This window comes from Periophthalmus magnuspinnatus, chromosome 3, assembly GCF_009829125.3.
Source record: "Periophthalmus magnuspinnatus isolate fPerMag1 chromosome 3, fPerMag1.2.pri, whole genome shotgun sequence".
Classification (NCBI taxonomy): Eukaryota; Metazoa; Chordata; class Actinopteri; order Gobiiformes; family Gobiidae; genus Periophthalmus; species Periophthalmus magnuspinnatus.
Genome location: NC_047128.1, coordinates 11,892,334 through 11,916,695, shown reverse-complemented (window position 1 = coordinate 11,916,695; position 24,362 = coordinate 11,892,334). Strand labels below are relative to the sequence as shown.

The following is a 24,362-nucleotide window of genomic DNA, read 5'->3' as shown; positions in this document are numbered from 1 at the left end:
TTTGGATTCCTCTGTGGCTCACATCTTTGTCTGATAGCACTGTCTCCTAGCAGCAGTGTATTTCTGACCTTGATGTTCGGCACAGATCACATGTCTGCCGTCGCTCTTTTGCCAACTTTATTGCTGTTGTTTTGTGACAAAAATCAATTTTCTGTTTGTATGTTAAGCTGCATTTTGTGTGATGTAACTATATTAGCATTGTCTTTTATCACTTGTTGCGTTGGCTTGGCATTCTTGTCTTTACAAAGTTTTGGAATAGACACCATATCGCTCAGGTCCAAGTTGAAAGTAACAGTTTTTTCACCCTCTTCTCTGAAAGTAACTGTGGGCTGCTTACCACTGGAGGTCACAGGGAACGTCCGGTAAGTCCTTTTTCAGATTCTAAAACAAATATCGGTGCTTGTAGCTCATTCATTTGTTGTTGATTATTCCGACAGCGTTCGCAGAAAGAATTCCTTTGGTTCGTCAGAAATTTGGTTAAAAAAATTAAAAATTGTTTAAAAATCTTGGATTACTTAAAAGAAAATCATAACTAGACAAATCTTCCAGCACTGGAAGAGGTAAAATGATTAAAAAGAAAGTAAACAAGGAAGCAGCAGGAGCAAGCAACGTTTGCGTCTGCACTCTTCAGAAGCAGAAAGCAATAGGCTATGCATTATTTAGTGCTGCTGGATTATGACACTGTAGTTTAGTTCCCATACAGCTGCTCACCTTTAAAGCTTTCCTCTGGTCCACAGTGGGATGTGCTCAGGAATTGACCCAAAGGACAGGAGCTCTTATAGTGCATGATCTCTATGCATTGAGAACTTAAAGGGACTATCAGGAGATTGAGGGTCTCCTGAAGCAGGTCAGACACCACAACACAAAATTATAATCATATTTATTTGAGTCATACTTGTACACAGTTTTTACTGAGATGCTCTGAATGCACATATCCAGGATTCCACTTCATATGCAGTGGCGGAATATATAGTAAAAGTACAAAAGTACTGTAATGAAGTAACAATTTTAGGCATCTGCACTTTAAAGTGGATACTTTTTACTTTTACTTCACTACATGCTTCGAGACTGAAAAATATTTTTTTTATTATAGTTTGAAACCTGCTGAAAAGTCTGAGGGGCTTATTTTGATAAAACTAAACTAAAATATACAAATAAAAACAGGTAGGAAAAAAATATAAATTCAATTTTTTCTGTTGAAGAAAATTCAACATAAATCTTTATCAAAATCACTACATTTGAAGCCTCAAAAACTGTGCAAAAAACTTTTATTTTTTACTTTAAACGGGTACTTTAACACTTAAGTAGATTTTTTCATGTGATACTCTACTTTTACTTGAGTATTTTTTTGCTCTGGTATCTATAGTTTTACTTAAGTAACAAAATTGAGTACTTCTTCCACCACTGTTCATACCTACCACTTCATAAATGTAAACAAGTATTGGTTCTCAATGATTTACCAGGTTAAGTAACAAAGAAAAATAGACCAAATACATGAAATTAGTAGATGTGTCACACTATCCAAATCTCACAATACTGTGACTGTAGTCAACTCACAATACGATATACATTTTATACAGTAAAAATGATAATTTTCCCTAAGAAATAATTGTGTAGTGAAAACGAGGATGTCATCAATAATTGGGAGTGTAGCCTTATTTGCTTTAAGATTTAGAGTTGAGGCATGTTCATAGACCTGTTTTTTAAATAGGTCCCCAAATAGCAATGCAAAAATCAATAATTCTTTTTCAAGGAAATCAGTGTCTGTGAATAAGTGAATTCAAAGTTTCTATATAATCATATGTATAAAAGGTTTAGTCTCTTTAAACATCTAAAGTGGACGATTTATGTAATTTAGGATTTACTGTGACCTGCAACGAAATGAATATGATGGTAGAAATAAGAAGGTCAGATTACATCAACTGTTTCTACAGCCAGCTCCACCTGAACAACTTCAGAGATCCAACCTGTGACTTTTCCATACAGTCCAACAGGACTCACATCGTGTCCGACATGGCTCTGTACACATGTGGAACCAATATTGAGGTGCACTAACTGCACTGGCACTATTTTACCTTATGATATCAAGGGATAAGTTAGATGGTCAAAACAGGTTGTCCCAGCTCCATTGAAGGATGGGTCAAATTCAGAGGACATGTTTCCCTATGGGGCCAATAAAGTGTGCCTTAACCTTAGTGGATCTAAACACCTAAACTCCACCCACAGCCAAAATTCAAACAGAGCAGGTGAACTGGGCAGTGCCTGCCTTAGGGCAGTACAGTGTGATGTCACATACCACTTGAAATTTCAGTGTTGATGGTGAGGAGGGGTACAGGGGAGAGCTGAGGGAGTTGATAGTGTTGTGGCAGCAGTGGAATCGGAGAGGAGGTTGGTTGTATGGTATTGAAACTAACCTGACAGAAGTCAATAAGCCTGTCAAAAGCAGCCCATGAATTTTCTGCCCTGCCAGAGAAATGTATACCACTTCAGAAAAATGCTACATTTGTGTGTATAAAAAATTCAGTCACATGAGCAAGCACTTGAGATTTTAATATGAATCTTATGATAAGCTAGCTAGGCCTTTTTTTAATATATATAATCATAATATCTTGGAGAAAATTCCCTGTTGAAACAGGTAGGCATGGGAACATTGAAATTTGGTGTCACGATTATCATGGCCAAAATATTTGCGATTAATGATTAGATCACTATAATTATTAAAGTTGCTGAAGTTTATAAATGTTCTGATATGAATTATTATAATGTTAATATTATGAACGGGTTCCATATTTAGACAACTGTTTTAGTAGTGTGTTATAAGTGACAACAACAAGACAGTGGCATTTGTGTCTGTATACATTATAACCAGATATTCTATGTTCTTAAGAAGACTGAATTGAGTTGAATAATGATCAAGAAAAGATCACCAGGGAGCAGTAGGTTTGTTCTGCTTATTCTCTTGAGATAAGGCAGATAATCTCTGTTGGTGATTCTCACGATTATACAAAATGTTTGGTCCTTGTTAATATTGTGATTGCTAGGTAACATACCTCTACATATGTCATATCTGCTGCCTATGTAGAAGCAGGACATAAATTTATAAACTTCACCAAATTTACAAAACTACAAGATTTTTAGTCAAATCTTAAATGTAATGATGTTAACTATGTTTTATAGAAATTAGTCTAAAATCATGCATGGCACGGAAGGTTCCCCTCCTTAAAGCAGCACATGTCTAGGCCCGTCTTAAGATTGCCAGTGACCATTTGGATGATCCAGAGGAGTCATGTGAGAAAGTCATGTTGTCAGATGAGACCAAAATAAAATATTAGAATATAGAATATTTGGTCTTAACTCCACTCGCCGTGTTTGGAGGAAGAAGAATGATGAGTACCATCCAAAGAACACCATCCCTACTGTGAAGCATGGGGGTGGTAGCGTCATGCCCTGGGGGTGTTTTTCTGCACATGGGACAGGACAGCACTGTATTAAGGAGAGGATGATGGGGGGCATGTTTTGCAAGATTTTGGGGAACAACCTCCTTCCCTCAGTTAGAGCACTGAAGATGGGTCGTGGCTTGGTCTTCCAACATGACAATGATCCAAAGCACACAGCCAGGATAACCAAAGAGTGGCTCCGTAAGAAGCATATCAAGGTTCTGGAGTGGCCTAGCCAGTCTCCAGACCTAAACCCAATAGAAAATCTTTGGAGGGAGCTCAAACTCCGTGTTTCTCAGTGACGGCCCAGAAACCTGACTGATCTAGAGAAGATCTGTGTGGAGGAGTGGGCCAAAATCTCTCCTGCAGTGTGTGCAAACCTGGTGAACAACTACAGGAAACGTTTGACCTCTGTAACTGCAAACAAAGGCTACTGTACCAAATATTAACATTGATTTTCTCAGGTGTTAAAAACTAAATACTTATTTGCAGCAGTAACATACAAATAAATTATTTTAAAAAATCAGTGTTGTCATGATACTAAAATTTCAAACTTGATTTCAATACTAAGGAATTTTATTTATTTAGACAGTAGAATGTGATTTTCAGCATTTAATGGTAGTACTTTCTTTTATATTCCAATGTGGCCTTATATCTGTGTAATCCCTCAGTGGTCCAGGTAAGTTCCATAGTGGTCCATGGGTGTATACTACTCTATGTGGTCTTATATTTGTTCTGATACAGCTCAAGATCATTCTATTCTATTCAGCTATTCAGAAAAAGTTCAGTTCTGTCCTGTGAATGTGTCTTTTTTATTATTGATACCTGCTCAAATGAGTAGCTAGTTTCTGTACTAGTTTTAGTATCAATTGGTATCAATACTTTTGATTACCCTATTTGCATATAATTGTACCCAATTATATCAAACAAGCTCAAAGTCTCAATTAAAGTTGGTTACTATTTTGTTACTATGTGGTGTATAACTGTAATAACTATAGTGATTTGTAAATATTTTAGTAAGAGAGAAGGGTTTGAAAAAAAGTGCATTCTAAACAGGCAAACCATTCTTACATAAATCTAACAAGAGATTCAGCATAAATGAAACTAAACTACATTTTATGCTACCACCGTTCTGAATAAGCAAAAAAAAAGAAAAAGACATGTAAAAAAGAGGATGTAAAAAAAATAAAAATGCTTGTGCATGTGTGTAATTATCTACTATTAGTTACATTTTAAATATTACACTTAATACCAGGAACTTACCAAGTACAGTATGTGTTTGTTTGGCTGTTTTTAAGGAACAGTCCACAGATGGACAGTGATGGAAAATGTGTGACTGAAAAGGGGAAAATTAGTAACAGAATACTGAATACCCAAATTAAAATGTATTTTCTCAGGTATTACGTTACATGGCCCAATCAGAGTACTGTATTCTTAATACTTAGAATACTTTCACATTGAGTTGCATTATATTATAGTGTTAAAACATGAAATTTCATCACAAACAGCTTCATTTTTTTTGCACTGTTCTGCATTTGTTTATGTCCAATTAGAGAAGAAAAATCGCACATGGACACACTTATTCTCACTAATACTGTGCAGTTCAAAACAAAATTACATGAAGTACAGTCATGTATTCCTTTAATTTTAGGAAAGTAACTGTATTCTGAATACCATCAAATGAAAAAAGTAACTGTACCGAAATACAGTTACTCAAAATGAGTATTCTAAATGTGTATTTTCAGTACATGCATTTAGTTACTTCCCAACTCTGCACATGGATAAAGAAAATACATGTGCAGGCTATTTTAAAAACTTGTCTGTGGTTTACGCTAAAAGTGATCTTATTTCCATCATTCCATCAGACCAGTTTAGCAGTTCTACATTTTTTGGTATACTACATTCCAGAAGAGTGACAGGTATCAATAATGCTGAGGAAGAAGCAGCGACAGAGGAGCAACAGTGAGCTGTGAGCATCATGTTGTCCACTACCACTGGTGTCCTGCAGTTGCTGTGGCTCTCACTGGCCTCAGCAAGTCACTTCTACGGAGGGGTGGTGACCTTCTCTGCCACAACAGGCAGCAATGGGAGCATTGAGGTAAGACTTATTGTTTTAATTTATACTTCAGTACAGAACAAATCCTTTCTTGGGTGATCCTAAACTATACTTGTCAGACCATTATAACAATAATAGTACATGCATGAGTCTTAAAAAGTTCACTTTTCAATATTCGAAGTTGCATAGATTTTGGTGCAGTTCATTTAACTGTAAATCATACAAGGGCTGGATTTACTAAGCATTTGCAAAATATTCAGTGAACATAAAATGGAGGGAAAAATGCACAAAAGTTGCAATATAGTTACTTAACTGACAACTTCTGTCAAGACTGACTGCACTGCCTCCTGGGGAACCCAAGTCCTTGAATATCGAGGTAACTGAATATTTCCATTCTCTTTGGCAGGTACAACTTCGCAACAAGGCGACATTCAGTTCATGCCAGTACCAGTACGGGAGCTGTTACGGCAACTGGTACAGCTGTGGCTACAACAACCAAATTGATGTGGGTGTAATTGACAGAGGAACCAATGGCGTGATGACTGCATCCTCATGGTGTCAAACAGAAACTGTTGTCAGTAAGAGGCTAACAAGTGACAGACCTTTCCGAACATTGTAGGTTAATATTCATGACATATTTGTGCAGATATTTGTGTATCTATGTCTATGAAATGAACAATAGTATTTTTAAAGGTGTTTCACTAGTGAATATACTTGACTTTGCAGGGAAAGCAGCTGTTGTTGGATCAAACTTGACACACCTTCTGTATACCCATCGTGGAAAGTTCTGACTTCAGTGGATTTGGGCATAAGATCTGACACTAACAAGCCAAACAACTCTCCTGATATCGCCATCCTCCCTTTTCTACGGTAAGTGCAAAACATACTGCACATGCATTTTGCTAACAAGCCTCCACAGGTGCACTAGGTAACTTTTCTGGTGGAGGGTCTTCCATCTACTTGTCTCAACATGTTATTGCTTTGGCTGAAACACTTCGCAGTAAGCCATTAAAGTTATTTATCTTGCATTTTCAATTATATGGTTTACTGCTCAAAGATATGTTGAAAGGCGTCATGCCTCGTGGCAACACTTCCTTGTCTTCATGGAGCCAGATGTTCAATGCTATGAAACATTCTTTAGCATGTCGCCCAGAATCCTCAGCAACTTCTACAGCTGCATCATTGAGCCCATCCAGACCAGCTGCACCACTGTGTGGTATGGCGGTACCATGTGAAGGACCACAAACGCCTGCAGAGAGACTGCCACAAAGAGCACCAGGACTCCTCAACCCTCTCTGCAGAACATCTAGCATCGCCGAGTCCACAGGAGATCATCAAAGACCCACCCATCCCCAACATGGACTTTTCACTTTACTACTTTCAGGCCGGAGGTATAGAAGTGTGAAATGCAGGACTACCAGACTTAAGAACTCTTTCTTTACAGCCATCAGACTCTTGGACTGCTGAGAAATGGCCCCCGTCCTAGACATCGACTTATACTTTGCAGTTTAATAATTTGCACTATTTCTGACCGACTGTTAAATTAACCTATCAAAATACAGTTGCAAATGTAACTGCTCAAATGTTTACACTTCCTGTGTGCACACTATATAAATCATCTTTGCACACCGTTTTTACTACTGACATTTGCACAAAAAAGTAATGTTGCACATTATCTGTGAATATGTACATAGCATATAGCCTATATTTTTCATAATCTATATTCTGTAAAGATTATATTTCTGTTTGATTATATTTTATATGCTTCTCTTTATCTTATTATTTATCTATTATATAACTATTTTTTTATATACTCTTGGCATCCAGTGTGGGCAGCAAAGGAAGAATTTCATTGCATTTTACTGTGCATATGACAATGAAAGCTTTCAGTCTTTGAATTCAAGGCAAAGCAATACATAGTGCACCTTTAATGAAAGAACATTATAAAATGATTTTTCTTAAAGTCTTTGTAATTAGATTAGATATATTTCTGCTCCTTTGTCTACTTAGAAATTCAAATTGGACTAATAGGCATGAAGACACCTAAATAGACCATATATAATAATTAAACACTCCTTTTGTCTCAAAGAGTCCCTCAGAACTGCAAACGGTCCTACAAACCTATGGCCTTTGACCCTGATGGAGATATTGTTCGATGCCGATATGGAAACCGACATGCTTCTGAGTGTGTTGACTGTAGAAGACAAGTGGGATTCCATGTAGATGAGGTTCGTAAAATACATTTGTTTTTAGATCTATTAAGTTTTGTATTTCCTCATTTGGAATTGTAGCCACCTTTTCTTAGATCCTAAGGCAGAGGATATTGGATATTTGTAACATGTAGCAAAGCAAGAACATGCAAGGTGTTTCCCAATGCAAATACATTGATAAATTAATTATCAATGTAGTAAATTTCAGTTAAATAAACACAGCAAAAAAACTTTGAACAAGGTTTACCCTTACCTATTTTAATATAATTTGGTCACGTTCGGCGGGCTGGATTAATAAGCCCAAAGGGCCGTGTGTGGCCCCCAGGCTGCAGTTTGCCCTAGTCTGTCCTAAGGGGAGGTACATAAAAGGGTCAATTCACAGATAAATACAACACAAAATAAATACATATTACATGATCTGTGGGGTACACTTTGTCTGCAAATTGTGCTATACAAATCAACTTGCCTTGCCTACATATTGCCTAGAATTGTTCTTAAGTTTTTAGTTTAAATAAACACCCACAAAATGAAAGAAAAGTTGGTGCATTTGATTTCCCTAAAAAAATTGATACCTAAATCAGAACAAGCTTTACTACCATTATCATTGAACATAATTTCACAAAGTGTTTTGGCGATTTGGCATATTAAAGACTTAATAAAAATCCATTCATATATTGGGGGAAAGTTGTATTGAGACTGAACCTTGCATGTTTTTTTCTTAGGCTACATGCACACTGCTCTATTTGGCCTCTGGAAACCAAGGAGTCCATGGGTTTGAATTGGTGGTGGAGGACCATCCACGGCACAATGTTGCACTCTACTACTCTGACGGATCCACTTCTTACAGACATGGAAGGACTGCACGAAGAAAGAGAATGGCGACGACTACTGCTGCTACTACTACAACTGCAGCCCCAACTACTACAACTTATCCCCCCACTATCACACAATGGTCTACAACTACTACTCCACCCACTACTACAACTCCTCACCCCATTGCCGCATGGTGGCCCTGGTGGTATATCACCACACCACAGCCTACAACTACTACTCCATCCACTACTACAACTCCTCCCACCACCACATGGTGGCCCTGGTGGTATACCACCACACCATGGCCTACAACTACTACTCCATCCACTACTACAACTCCTCCCACCACCACATGGTGGCCCTGGTGGTATACCACCCCACCATGGCCTACAACTACTACTTCACCTACTAGTACAACTTATCCCCCCACTACCACACAATGGTCTACAACTACTACTTCACCCACTACTACAACTACAACTCTTCCTCCCACCACCACATGGTGACCCTGGTGGTATACCACCACACCATGGCCTACAACTACTACTCCACCTACTACCAACCAATGGTCTACAACAGGGGTGGCGAACAAGTTAGGTACAAAGAGTCAAAATTTTCAACCGTAAGACTCAAAGAGCCACACGACGCACTGACCTGCCAAGACAGACACACACACACAATTACAACCATATTATTTCCCTTAAAACACTCCTCTCCTTACAAAATAACAGCAAGCATTGTACTTGTGTTCATTTCAAGATAAGTGTCCACCCTCAACACACACATCAAATGCAGCTTAGCCAGAGTTAACACAGCACCTACTCCAGAGGTCAGATACCCCCCCACGTACACACATAAACACACACACAGGCATCTCTTCCTCTCTCTCTTTCTCTCGCTCTATCGAACACACACACACACACCCCAACCTACACACACATTTGCTCTTTATCTTCATCTCTGTCTCTCTCTGACACACACAACTACTGAACACACTTCAGAAACACAGGGCCTGTATAATATAAACTGATGGAATATTTTTAGTTTATTTTTTAAATTATTTTAAGCTATTTATATATTATCTTGTTTTATTGCATGTACCATTTTCCTTCTGTTCTTTAACTGTGCGGTGCAATACTGGAATTTCCCCACTGTGGGACTAATAAAGGCTTATCTTATTTTATTAAAATATTAACACAAGCATAAGTCAGGTGTTATTTCCAAACCACATCACAGATTTTCTTACCTTGCTGGAGTGATGGGATGATAATCTCAGTGGGATTTTTTATTATCTGGAGCCAAGGTTTCAATTACATCCACAAAACACTGTTTTAAAAACTCTCCTTCGTTGTACGTTTTTTTTTTTTTTTTTGCATGGGCAATCTTCCACGCCACTTTATAGGATGCAAGTGTCACAGTTTCTCCATGCTTGTTCAATTACTGAAACATTTGAGACTGTCTTTTTACTTGGCTTTTCAAGGTGCTCAGTTTGTGCTTGCGTAGTTCAGAACCTTTGGGGAATTCCTTGTCCATTAGCCTGGAGAGCGCTAAAATGACGCTGAAGATTTGAAGCCTTGAAATGTGATATTGTAGTATTGCAGATTAAACAGAGTGATTTGCCATTCCGTTCAATAAAAAAGTAAGCATCTTCCAGAAATGTGCTGTGTTCATCCTCATATTTTCGTTTAGTTTTGCATTTTGCCATTTTGACTCGAGGGTAACAGTCTGCACGCGCATGAAATGTTTACTTATTTTCGCGGCATTAGACGTAACCCGCGTAAAAAAAAGAAAAAAAGAAAAGTGAAACATGAGACAATGCAAAGAGCCGCAGTATATAGAAAAAAATATTGGCAGAGAGCCGCATGCGGCTCGAGAGCCGCGTGTTCGCCACCCCTGGTCTACAGCTACTACTCCACCCACTACTACAACTCCACCTCCCACCACCACATGGTGGCCCTGGTGGTATACCACCACACCACAGCCTAACACTACTACTGCCACCACTACTACAGCTCCTCCCACCAGTACCCCAGGGTGGTGGTGGGATACCACCACTACAAGTCCACCCACTTATCCACCATGGAATGTTTCATTCAGTGTGCTGCAATTGCAATTTGTTTTCCGAGGTCAGTATCAGTTTAGATCGATTGTTGTGCCCTAATCATGATCTAATATATTAAAAGGTGCTGTACCTGATTTTCGCTGTCATAAAAATATGAAAATCAGAACTAGTTCATTTTAAACAGTTTGCAGTTGTACAGACTTAATTCCTCATTAACTTATTCAATCAGAGCATCCTAATTATTAATCGGCATGAGTTTATAACCGATTTACAGAAAACAAAAGACACAAGACAAATTTAGCCTTTGCCCTGAGCCTTTAATACAGAAATCCAACACACTAATGTTATGGTTTTATTACAGTGGACCCACATGTTCCTACGTGCACTGAAGGATATTACACTGGGTTACAAAAAAAAACATTTTTGAAAGTTGTCTGTGTTTTTTCAACTGAATTAGGACCATTTAGCGCCGCTGAATCCAAAAATGATATCCATTTTTCTCAGTCAGGTCAGGTTTTTATGCTAATTTGATTTGGAAAAATCCGATCTTCTGACTAAATTGATTACAATTTTGTGACATTATCAGTTGATTTTCTTTAATATTTCTCATCCCAAAAAAAATAAAAAATAAAATAAAAGATAAAAAATAGTTTTCTAACAGAATGTATTAATTAAATGTTACGTTATGTTAATTGATAAAGGTAAGTACATGTAAATTGGAACGTTACGTTATCATTGTGCAAAATTCAGGACATGAACTTCTGTTTCTATGAACCCCTGATGGAATCTCTCCACCTGCTCATCACTCAGTGATCCCAGATTCTCAGGAAACCTGAACATTTAGCTCCTTTTGGGAAGAAGGATGTGGAGCATCATCATTAAAACCACACTGGAGGAATCTTTGTCACTGATGTCAGGAACTTCTACAATGACAGGTACTGGAATTTCATCACAGTGAGCTACAGGACCACGTGCTGATTCACGGTCAGGATACTTGAGGCTGCTTTGGTTCTTTCTGTTGATCCCAGTCACATCAATAGCCCAGAAGTAGCTATTGATGTCGGCTCCCTCCAAACCATGGGAATTCCAAACTTCAGACAACTCTTCTTGCCTTTAGTCCACTGATGCAGATACTCGGTGCATGACTTGCATGCCATGTGTGGCGCCCAAGCTTCATCTTGGTCACCAAGTTTAATACCAAAATAAGCATGGTAAGCACGCTTTATGAAACTTGTGACTTGATTCCTGTTAGGAACATTGGTGTATTCATCGCAGATGTAGCAGAATATGTCAGGCTTATTTTTGCAAGATCTTCTAGTTGAAGCCATTTCATTCACTTGTAATATATATTAAAAAAAAAATAATTAGTCATAAGTTGGCACATGCAAAATCTTAAGAATTTGTTTATAGCGAGAAATATAACAGAATTTTGCATCATATGACGTGAAAATACTCATACATGTAAACAAAATCATCCAAAAACAAATATGTAGCTTAGTTCAGAACGTTGACCTGATTGAGCAAAACCAATGTGATTTTTGGATTCAGCACATCAAAATTATCCTAAATCAGCTAAAAAATCTTAGACAATAAATTTAGTGTTGACCAGTGTTATCTACCAAAGTATGTTTTCCCAACACCCAGAGATGGAGAGGTCATTCTGGTACAGACTGGAAGAGAAGTAGAAATAAGAGTGAAGGCAATGGCTCTTTATTCACAGTAAATAAACCAGAAATGCAAAATTTATAAAAACAAAACCTGATATATTAACATTGTTTTGTTTTTAACCAAAACAGAGCTGATAGGATCATAATGACCGGACCACTGAATGTCACCAAGCACAAAACCACTGCAGATGAGCTCACCATCAGATGGACTCCGATTGCTGAAAACCTCAGACAATATTTTCCTATCTGCTTTGCTGTTGAATTTAAAAATGGGTAAGAGACGTTTTGTTTACAAAGACTTTTACTCTTTTTAGTTAAATTTGTTTTGTTTTATGTAATCAGATCTTCCGTTTACCAAACTGAGATGAGATGTGTGCTGGTGAACATTACAAAAGAACAAGGTATGTGATTCCAAATCTTCCGAAAAATTTTCAAATCCTTATAGTTTAAAATTGAGCTGGATGAGGGGGCAGAAATCTATGGTGGCATTTTCTCTGTGACTATAGATTGCAGATGTGTTGACATGGTTTAAGGTAAATATCTCTAACTGGGCCTATCCACATGAAACAAAAACTAGCATAAAGTTTAATGTCTTCTCTGTCAAAAAGTTATTCCACCCCAAAGACATGATTGTTGTCAGTTGAAAGGACTTTAAAGCTACTTTCTGTAATCAGACTGGCCATCAAGTCATGCTGCATTCTCACATCACACCACTAGATGCCATCTACATTACTGCAGTCTGATAGTGTGCCAGCTTTGGTCTGACAGATGAAGGTCTGAGAGCACAGGTGAGCCCTGGATAAAGGCAGTGGGAGGGACAGACAGGATTCACATCTGCCATATACTGGTAACAAAAATATCAAATAGACATATATGTGGCAATCGAGGGGTTAATAATTTGGGATAGTACTGACAAATATAAGTGTTGCAACAACACCACCTCAAATCTAGTTTGGGGACTAGACCTTAAGTATAAAGGCACACAGGTAAGCATATCAAGGTGAAAGAGTCAGGTTCCATTTAATTTACATATTAATTTTTAATTTCACTGACAATGACTACAATATATATAAAATCTGCGTTCATGCGTACACTTATTCAATTCATTAAAAGTTTACCGAGCCCAAACCCACCACCTGTCCAACCATGTACAGGGCGAAATCCAGCTTGACGCACAGAGCTCAGGTGCACCAGTTCAAACTCAGCCCAGAACAGCACCACTAAAAGAAGGCGACCTCACAGTGGACCAATTTAAACTGTAAATTGAGCCAGGCAAAACAAGGCAAAGCAAAAGGGCAAAAATAAAAGGCAAAAGGCAAAACAAAAGGTGAGACAAGTCCAAGCAAAACAGGACAAAGCAAAGGTGGGACAAGGTGAAAGCAAAGCAGCAGAGGCGGCGTGCCCTGTGCCGCTGCTGACCACTGATGACACCTAAAATGAATGGGGAATTAGCATTAGTCCTACAACTCAATATAACTGAACCCAGCTAAGGAGGGACACATACCGCTGATTGAGTAAGGTGAGCACACAATCCCAGGGTTGATGGCTGGGAGTCCACTTTACGCAGCTCACTTTCTGGAGTTTGAAATGATGAGACACAAGATGACTCATGTCGTCCTTGGCACAATGCCAACTACACAACCAAACTAATAGTTAGAGGACTCATGGTTGGAGTTGAAATTACATTTGGGATGTGTTTACCTTTTTTATCGATGAAATTGCACCACTGTGCGTAATGGACCTGGTACAGCGAGTACAGTTGAGCAGCGGGACTATAAGGGACAGATGCGTAAGAATTTGGACATTTTATGATTGAAGAGGTCCCACGAGCTGTTTGTGGAGTCCTGTCACTGCAGATGAGGGCATACAGCGACGTGCACTTGGCCCAAGGTGCAATATTATGGCCAAGCAGGGGAACTGCAATGAGGAAGCAATGAGAAAGGGAGCGCTTATATAGTCCACCAGAACGCACCGCGGGAAACCAAGTAAGCGCACCTGCAGCACAGGCCTCAACAGCTGTCTTACCACATATAGATGGTAGCTTTAAACTATAAGATTAATATGGCAAGTGTGTAGAGGCAGTCTTTGATATAAAGTGATAAGGTTAAATATTATTAGGTTATATAGGCCCTTGCCGTCCCTCTGAAATAATAACATATTAAATTCTTAAACACAACCTATGGAGCAGCAATTCCCATTTAAACACATGGCTATTTTGTTGTTTATTCTCTAAATTTAGTGAATACAGTGGTCACCTGTCTGGAGTCGAGGTGGAGAAGGCCACATTACCTGAACTTCATTATGAAAATCTGCATCTCCCAGTAACATAGTCTGCAGCCTCCAAACCCACTCCAACAGCACTCACTTGGTCGCTAAAGTGCCCCTCAACACCTGTGGCACCCAGATCGAGGTAAAACTAAAAAGAAAAATGTGAAAGATTTATTAAAGCATTTATAGATCTGTATGAGTTTAACAAGCAAGAACCATTCAATCTTGTTTTTTAAATTCAGAATAGATAAAACCAGTCTCTTAAGTATCTTTGCTTCTACATGCATATAACTGCATACTCAACATTTACTTCATATCATTTTGTTTTATTTAATACATAACATGGTTTTATTGATTTGATGAGCAAACTATCAATGAAATTTCAATCATCTTCTATTCAGATTCATTGCTTACAGCAGACAATTCAACTGTTCAATTTAGCAAAAAATGCACATGTCAGCTATTTATAATATAAGAAAATCAAACAATTTACTATTTGATGATTTCAATACAGTTGTCCCTCACTGTAACGCGGTTCACCTTTTGCGGGCTTGCTGTTTTGAGGATTTTTTTAGTTCAATTTTGAAAGCTTTTTTTACAGCGTATGAACGCGCATTGTGTTCTGTGTCCTGATTGGCTAAAGGACTGTAGACCATTGTCAATCAATCTCCTCCGTGCCGTGTCAGTTGTACAGTACAGAATGCGTTCAGCTTACCAAATTTACATAAATGTTTGATCGCTAGCAGTGTGACTTTGAAGTGCTCTATGTTTGCAAGTTTTCTCCCCGACAAAAAACGTCAACGAAACGTTCTGCACCGACAAAGGCGCCTACAAACGTTTGAACTTTGAGAATGTTTAAACAAGAGACAAATGTGAGAAAATGTTAATGGCTGTGTGAGAAAAGTGTCTGGTGAGGGGTTTTACAGCCTTAAAACATATATAATAATTGTAAAAAATAAAGCTGAGTACTTTGTGGATTTTGCCCATTGCAGGTTATTTTTAGAATGTAAACCCTGCGATAAAGAGGGATCACTGTAGTTGAGTTCTCAAACTTTCTGAGGTCAGGGTCCACTTATCTGTATTAAAATATTCCAAGGACCCCTCCACGATGGCATCATAACGAAATTTAAGATTTCAAACCATGTTTCAAACCTTGTTTGTCTTAGTCCTTGTTTTGTTAATAGTATTCAAGTCATTTTCAATGTTGACAACTTTTGGGGAACCCCCAACATTTGTGCCTGGACCCCACTTTGAGAACCACTGCAATAGTTAATTACATTACTGCCTTTGCAGGAGGATGCTGATAATCTGTTTTTCAAGAATGAAATTACCACAGTGGACAATATCTCTGCCCTCACCACCAGAAAACACCAGTTAGAAATGAAGTTCTTCTCCTAGTACCTCAAAAGAGGAAACGTGACATTCACCTTCAGCGCTCACAGAGACAAGGTGACCGTGTGGGACAAGGGCCTTGGAAAGTTCACCTACGGGTTTGAGTTCTTCCCAGATCAGAGGTTTGTCTCCAGGATAGACCCCTGGCTCTACCCACTCGAGTATGACGTGGGTGATCGCATCTTCATGGAGATCGAAGCCACAACTACAGTCAACAACACAGAGCTGTTTGAGGAGTCCTGCAGAGCTGCGCCCTATGACAACACCAACTACCCCCACCCCTGCACCCTCATTGAGAATGGGTGAGTAGATTCTTTTAATGAAATTATAGATATTATGAACTGTAATGGTCAAAGGTATGGAATTAGATACTAATTGATACTAAAACTAGTATCAACACTAGATGTTAATTTGAGCAAATATCGATATTGAAAAATAAATCTCAAAAATTGAAATTCTTCTTGAGTTTTATCAGAACTAGAGTAAGATAAAAATAAAATACTATTATTTTGTGTAGAAATTTACAATTGCCTATTGTCTAAAAAATAACTTAAAAATCAAATGATCACTTGGGTATCAAAACCGGTATGGAGTATCGAGTCTATTCTTAAATATCGAAATGGAGTTTGAAATTATTGAAATATTATGACCAAAATGAATAAAGGGCTGCCAATATGTTATATAGTTTGTGCAGTTGCTTGGCATTTTTGTGTAACCACTTCAACTTTTGTCGGTGCTTTTAAACAGCTGCAACTTAGACCCAACACTGATTGTTCATCCGAGAAGTCACAACAGACAATTCAAATACAGCGTTGAGGCCTTCAAGTTCATTGGCCTTCACGACCAGGTATTCAGCTGAATGAATTGACTTCAATTTTCAATTTTCATTTATTTTTGTAACGCCCAAAATCACAACAACAGTTGTCTCGAAGGGCGTTCATGTTTTGGTTGATGGGGGAAACCGGAGTACCCGGAGGAAACCCATCCAGACACGGGGAGAAACATGAAAAACTCCACACAGAAAGGCCTGGTGACCCGGGGATCGAACCAACCTTCTTGCTGTGAGACATGAGTGATGGCACTCAGTCACCGTGCCGCCAAGACACAAAAAACAAAACAACAGGAAGAATCAGACACAACAAGAAAAATCAGACACAACAGGAAAAATCAGACACAACAGGAAAAATCAGACAACATAAGAAATCGGCCAGGAGACCAGACGAGGAGGAGGAGAGCCGGGCGAGGAGGAGGAGAGCCAGGCAAGGAGGAGGTCCAACTGTCATCGGGGCATCTGAAAGAGATACACTCCACAGGGGGAGTGGGACAGGGGACAACATGTGAATAGCATTGCTGATGAGAAAATAGGGCAAAGTAGAGGATAGTGCTCAGGTTGCCATACTTCCCCCAGCTAGTTACTCCTACTGCAGCTTATCTTATCCCGGGTTTTAATAACCCTAACTCCCTCACTAAGTAACCTGGTCATACGCTATACCGAAGAGGAAGGTTTTAAGCCTGGTCTTAAATACAGAGACTGTGGGGGCCTGTTTAACATCAGCAGGGAGTTGATTCCATAGCACAGGAGCTTGGTAACTGAATGCTCTCCCTCCCACTGTACTTTTGGACACTCTAGGAACCACTAATAGTCCTGCATTCTGAGAGCGAAGTGCTCTGTTTGGCTGGTACGGGACAATAGCATCTTGCAGATAGGATGGGGCCATACCGTTTAGGGCTTTGTATGTCAGGAGGAGGACTTTGAATTTGATTCTAAGCTCGACAGGAAGCCAGTGCAGATATTTTAGTACAGGACTGATGTGGTCTCTTCTTTTAGTTCCTGTTAGGACTCTGGCCGCTGCATTTTGGACCAACTGGAGGCTCCTTATAGTACTTTTGGGGCAGGCGGCAAGCAGGGAATTACAGTAATCAAGTCTGGAAGTAACAAATGCATGGATGAGTTTTTCAGCATCGTTTTTAGGTAAAATATTTCTAATTTTAGTTATATTTCGCAGGTGAAAGTATGCGGTTTTACAAGCTAGGTTTATATGGGCTGTGAATGAGAGATTGGTGATGTCACTTCACAGTGACATCACCTTTGAGGAAGGCAGCATGTCTATAACAGAATGTTACCATGGTGACACAATGCATACATTAGACATTTAGCATAAGCAGTCTCCAGTTTTTTAGATTGATTTAAGACTCAAGAAAAAAACACTAAATAGATTTACACAATGCATTTTCAGGAGCTTGTGATCACTATGAGCATTCATGGTTCCGTTTAGGTGTTTAATTTTCAACAAGAAGGTGAGAGTGAATAACTGAAAAAAAAAAAAAATAAAATTGGAGAATGCTAGATATCTTTAATGTTATTTGGTATAAAATCAGCTCACCTACAGTAGTTCCAGCTAATTCAGTTCTTTATGTGTTGAAATAAAGATCAGATTAAAGTCTAATCTGAGTAACAGAGCTTCAGACAGAGCAGTGCCTTTAGTTAGCTTCACCCCCAAAAATGACATTAGCTGCAAAGTAGCGATACACTGCTGTACATAAGCTAGTAGAAAAAAATACAAACAAACCTTTAAAGTTTAAGTCAATCTCTTAACTGTTTCCAGGTCTACATCAGCTGCTCAGTGTTGATGTGTGAAGCTGGAAACCCTCACACTCGCTGCTCTCGGGGATGTCAGCCCAATGGAGCAACAAGAGCCAGGAGAGAGGCAGTCATTGAGTCAGGAACCCATTATGTGTCCCAGGGCCCCCTGCGTCTGAGGAGATCTGTGGAGGCAGGAAACACAGGTAAAATGGTTGACAAAAGTATTAAAGATGATAAGACCAGTTGGATGTATTTTTATTATGTTTAGAGAGCATAGGATTTCATGTTTTTCAAATTATTCAAAGTTATGGCCTTTCTTAACATTGTGGTTGCTAGGTAGGAGTTGGAAATTAATTTTAACCTCTATGTATGTCAGAATTACAATCATTTTTATTGCAATTGTCAGTGAACAAAATTGACAAACTAGGAACTTGATTTGGCATTATGGTGCACCATAAACAAACAATAACATAAACTATGATCAAATCAAATAAAAACAAATGCGTTAAAATAAGATAAAAACAGACTTTGATATACAAAGTTTAAAGTGACAGTAACCAGTATTATAGAGTGGCAGGTGTTACAGAGTGTTCATGAGTCCAATGGCAGTGGGAAAGTCCTATCTGCTGCTCATGTCCAAACTGGAAGTTAAATTATAAACTCCACTAAAATAATAATAATAATAATAATAAAAAAAGACTAAAATAAAATCTTAAATATAATGATATTACCTACTGTATGTTTCAGTGAAATGGATAGTCTAACCTGTCATATACAATGCAGGCATCATGACAGTCACTAACTGTTGAAACAATGCTATATATCTGTCTCCCTTTTATTTCACCATCCCACTTTTGCTGCCACTACTTTTTAATACTGGCCTGTATTATTGAACGACACTCCATCCTACCAAGAGGTACTCTGAGTTGTATTTCTGCCTTAGCAAGACTGTCTGCAGCATCATTTCCTTCAACACCAACATGAGCTGGAACCCATAAAAACCCTACAAAACCAGCTAACTCAAGTTTATACACCATTATTAGAATTTTATTCACCACGTCAGGACGTCCCTTACTTCCTTCACCCCCTTCCAAGGCCATCAGCTCCAGCGTTGAGTATCAGGTCCCGGCTCCCTTTGTCCTCCCCAGGTGTAGTTTGATTAACAGACTGCCAGACTGCGATCTTGACAGGTTTTGATATAGTTTTAGTATCGATTGGTATCTTATATTTGACTGATACTTTTCACAACCCTACGTTCTAGTTACATTTGGGAGAATTCAATACAAAAAGCTTTATATGTTTTTTTTACACTAAAATGTTCAAACTAAAATATGGTTGAAAATAAATAGAAATCATTAAAACTCAAATTAAAATAAGTTAGATCAAAAAGACATCCCTAAGAAAAGAAATATTTAGTTTCGAAATCGAAACAGATTTAGGTTGAGAGTGAAATTCTGTTTAAATGAAACGACGAATTTAGATCTGAGATGGATGAGTATCAGTCTTCACTGCTCACATTTGGCTCTCATCAGTCCATCAACAAGTTCTCCAGACAATGAGAAGAATATATATCATCTATATAATTTAAAGTTAATGTATTGTGAAGGACTAAACTTGAAATAATGGACAAAATGTGTTATTTTCAAACAGACACAACTATGAGCCAAACTGAATCATATCTGAAGGAGCTGGAAGAAACACAAATGTTCACATAATTTCATATTGTTGACATAAAGCTCAAATCACTTTAGACTTACTCACAGAGGAAAGAGGAAGCACAAATTTTACTCAAGTAACAGTACTGTTATTTCAATAAAAACATTACTCCAGGAGGAGTAAAAGTATGACGCTAGAAAAGTACTCTGAAAAGTATAATTTAAAATAAAAGTAAATGTAACTGAGTAAATGTAACTGAGTACTATCAAACCGTGTCCCAATTTGCCCTTAAATGTGCCATTTGAATGGCGCATTTAAGGGCACTTACGTAACTTCCAGTGCGACAAGGTCTCCCCCATTTCATGCACCCGACGAATGCGACCGAAAATGTGCCCTGCGTTCCCATGGAGATCGACTGTAAATGAAGTGTACGTTTTCACCACCAGATGTCCCCAAAACTTTAACAGACGTTCTAAGGACCCTTTCAGAGAATCAGCTGCTTGCAAATGATGAGAAATTGTTGTAAAATAATTACAACACGTCATTTTGGAGACTCAGAAAAGAAAAATAGCAAGAAACTGGAGGTTTGTTAAAGACGTGTTATCATTTCCATCAATTATAAAATGGTTACAAAATTGTGTACAAGTATGACTCAAATAAATATGATTATAATTTTTTTGTTGTGGTGTCTGATCTGCTTCAGGAGAGCCTCAATCTCCTGCTAGTCCCTTTAAGTTCTCAATGCATAGAGGCCATGAGGTCACCGTCTCACGTGTATATCCTTGAGATGCTATGTGCACAACATCTGGAGACTGTTAGGATAGGTTGCAAAAGAGGCACCATATAGGAGGTTATAAATACCAGACCAGTCCTTTGCTTGGGGTCTTTCTTACATTGGCTCAGAGATTATCCAGACCTTTTGTCTACAATTGGCTTATACTCTGTAATAAATACCATTACACTATCAGAGCTTCTATCTTTTGGGTCAATTCCTGAGCACATCCTGAGCTTTAAAGGTGAGCAGCTGTATGGGAAATAAACCAGTGTCATAATCCAGCAGCACTAAGGGTAAATGCATGGCCCTCCTCTTCAGTCTTAAAGTCCATCAGTTCAACTACAAAATGACAAATAAGTTGAATTTAGATTCAATGAAAATCCTAAGATTCGAGAGACGCCACATCTCACAAACTTTCAAAGCACTCAGGTACCAGTGAAAATGTTGACCTGAACTAGCCCGTACCTAAATGTGTCCTATCCCAGTACAGATGTATTGTGTAAACAGCTCTTGAAGTCAGAATACATTTGTTGTGTACTGTCTGCATCTAATTATAAAATGTTTTGTCTGGGTAAACCCTCAGTCGTCCAGGTCTGATCCATAGTAAAAGATGAAGTTTTTACAATGGATCCAAGCTGCCTCTTCAGTGAAGTCTGATGAAGCAGCTTGGATGAGCAGCAAAATGTCTTCACTCTTACAATGATTTGTCTAGTTGACAGATTTAAACTTCGTCTTTTACTATAAAGTGTCTGAGTATAAATGAGTATAAATTGTCTGAGTATCAGGAAGTGCAAGGAAAAGCAAGGCAAGTTTATTTGAATAGCACACAAGTACACAAAGTAATTCAAAGTAATTCAAAGTGCTTTACAGAACAGGAAAGACATTACAATATCACAATGCAAACAAATCAAAACATAATTAAGCATCATAAAATTAACAAAAAGAAGTCATACCTCACAGCTAAACAAAACTGTCTGGAGCCTGGATTTAAACATTGTCAAAGCCTGTCTCACATCTTCAGGAAGACTGTTCCAGGTTTTAGCAGCATGATACTGAAACATTAATGTTTAGTCATGACTCCAGTGCATGGTTAGCATGCTAGTTGTTGGCAGTAAACTTCACTCTGGTGTCTGAGCTTTTGCTTTTGTGAAAAGCACTTCTAAACTAATTGCAGTGAATAATTAGGATGTTCTGAATGTATAAGGTAAATCAATAAGGTAAGTGAGGAAAAATTCAGTTTTTCCCGTTTTTAGGACAACAAAAACAAGTCCAGCCCCTTTAAGTAAAGTCTCCAGTTGGGCTGTGTGCATGAAGGGAAAGTGACACAGCCTCTGACCTCTTTGTGTTTCAATATTTGCTTTGACATTTTGTCCTGACTGTTTGATTTTTGTTTTGTTACAGGTAGAATATTTGACTTTCTGGACATCACCTGCATGATTATATGGAGAGAAAAATGGAAAGTTAAAGCCACATTTTAGAGCATTCTCCATGAAGATAGTTTTATGCCATACTGTGGAATATTATAGCCAGAGGAACAACATTTCCATGGAAACAAGCAGGCCAAATATAAGTCAGGTTTGTGAAAATGCAAGCCCACTCACAGCAAGAACAAATGGTTTTCAATGTAATAAAAACAAACAAAATAAAAAAAACTATTTTTGGGTTTTTTTCATTTGGTCTATTAGTTGGCTAAAAAGTTACATTTAAACCTACCATCCATAAGTTTATTTGATTTTATTTTTTCTAGCTATAGTCACATGTGAAACCTGTTCTCCCATCACTATTTTATTAGGCCCGAGTGTCCAAAGTTGGCGAAGGGCCTTAGCATCGCAAAGCAAATACTAAATTGAATTTTGGAAATGCTCAATTTTTACAAATTGCTTCCATTTGTGCAAACAAACTCTGATTTCAGTGAAGTTTGAAACTGTTGTTAAACTCCTTTCCCTAAAGCATTAGTGCCCCCTCCAGACTGAAAAAAAAAATTGAATATGTTTGCCCACATGTGTTTCGTGGATCTGGAGAAGGCATTCGACCGTGTCCCTCGTAGTGCCACACCTCCCCCTAACCCTAGCCTAAACCTAGGTCTAACCTCTAAACCTACCCCTGAGTCTAACCCTACTCCAACACCTTAACTCCTAATACCTAACCTAACCTTAACTCCTAGCAAAACCCCTAACCCTAACCGAACCCCTAATCCCCAACCCTGCCATTTTCCAAATTTTTTCATCCATCCATTTTCTTCCGCTCTTTCTTTCTGGGGCCAGGTCTGGGAGCAGGGACTCCCAGACTTCCCCTCATCCCAGACATCTCCTCCAGCTCCTCCGCTGGGACCCTAAGGTGTTCCCAGGCCAGCCAAGAGGCATAGTCCCTCCAGCATGTCCTGGATCTTCCCCGAGGCCTCCTCCCGGTGGGATATACTCAGAACACCTCTCTACGGAGGTGTCCAGGACGCATCCTGAACAGATGCCAGAGCCACCTCAGCTGGCTCCTCTCGTGTAGGAGCAGCGGCTCTACTCCGAGCTCCTCACCCTATCTCTAAGAGAGCCCCCAGCCACCCTGTGGAGGAAACCCATTTCAGCAGCTTGTTACCACGATCTTGTCCTTTTGGTCATTACCCAAAGCTCATGACCATAGGTGAGGGTAGTAACATAGACTGACTGGTAATTCAAGAGCGGACTGAAACAGCGACTGCATCACTGCAAACGCTGCACCGAGCCGCCTGTCAATCTCACACTCCATCCTTCCCTCACTTGTGAACAAGACCCCGCGATACTTGGACTCCTCCACTTGAAGCAAGGTTTATGAAATAAAAAAATCACAATTTTACATAATCCCCTTTAACTTTCAATTTCAATGACAAAAATGTAATGTTTCTAAGATTGTGTGTTGTTGCTGCCTGCATGAAAAAAAGCATTCCTGCTGTGCCTGCCAGAGACCAAACCCCCCAGCGAAGGAGTCATTACCAGCAGCAACACCATCTCCTCCAGTGAGCAATTCAGCAGTATCACCACTTCCAACTCCCCCAGAGAATCAATCAGCAACACCATCACCTCCACCTTCCCCAGACAACAAGTCAGCAGCACCATCACCTCCACCTTCCCAAGAGAAGGATTCATCACCAGTGTCACTTCCCCAGGGCCCTCATCATAGAACTTGGACCTGTCTGTGACAGCCCCAGCAGAGGTTTCAGACCCAGCAGCACCCCTAAAATGGAGCTAAAACAATCCCCCTCCATACTCTGCTTAGTAATATACAAACCTCTCCAGCACTGTCTATGTTTCACTGATGATTTTACTGAGGTGCTTTCAGTCATATACACAGACTTTGATGATTCAGTTGTTAAAAGTGACTTTAATGTATGTGTGCATAATGTGTTTGACAGAAACGCTAAAGAGTTCAGTTCTGTCCTTGAAATCTTTGGTCTGACTCAGCATGTCAGAGA

At 38.9% G+C, this 24,362-nt stretch overlaps 1 pseudogene; it reads left to right on the top strand.

The window, feature by feature from the left end:
• Positions 1-5,415: 5,415 nt before the first annotated feature.
• On the top strand, positions 5,416-24,070 carry LOC117393784 (CUB and zona pellucida-like domain-containing protein 1; annotated as a pseudogene).
• The last annotated feature ends 292 nt before the right edge of the window (positions 24,071-24,362 follow it).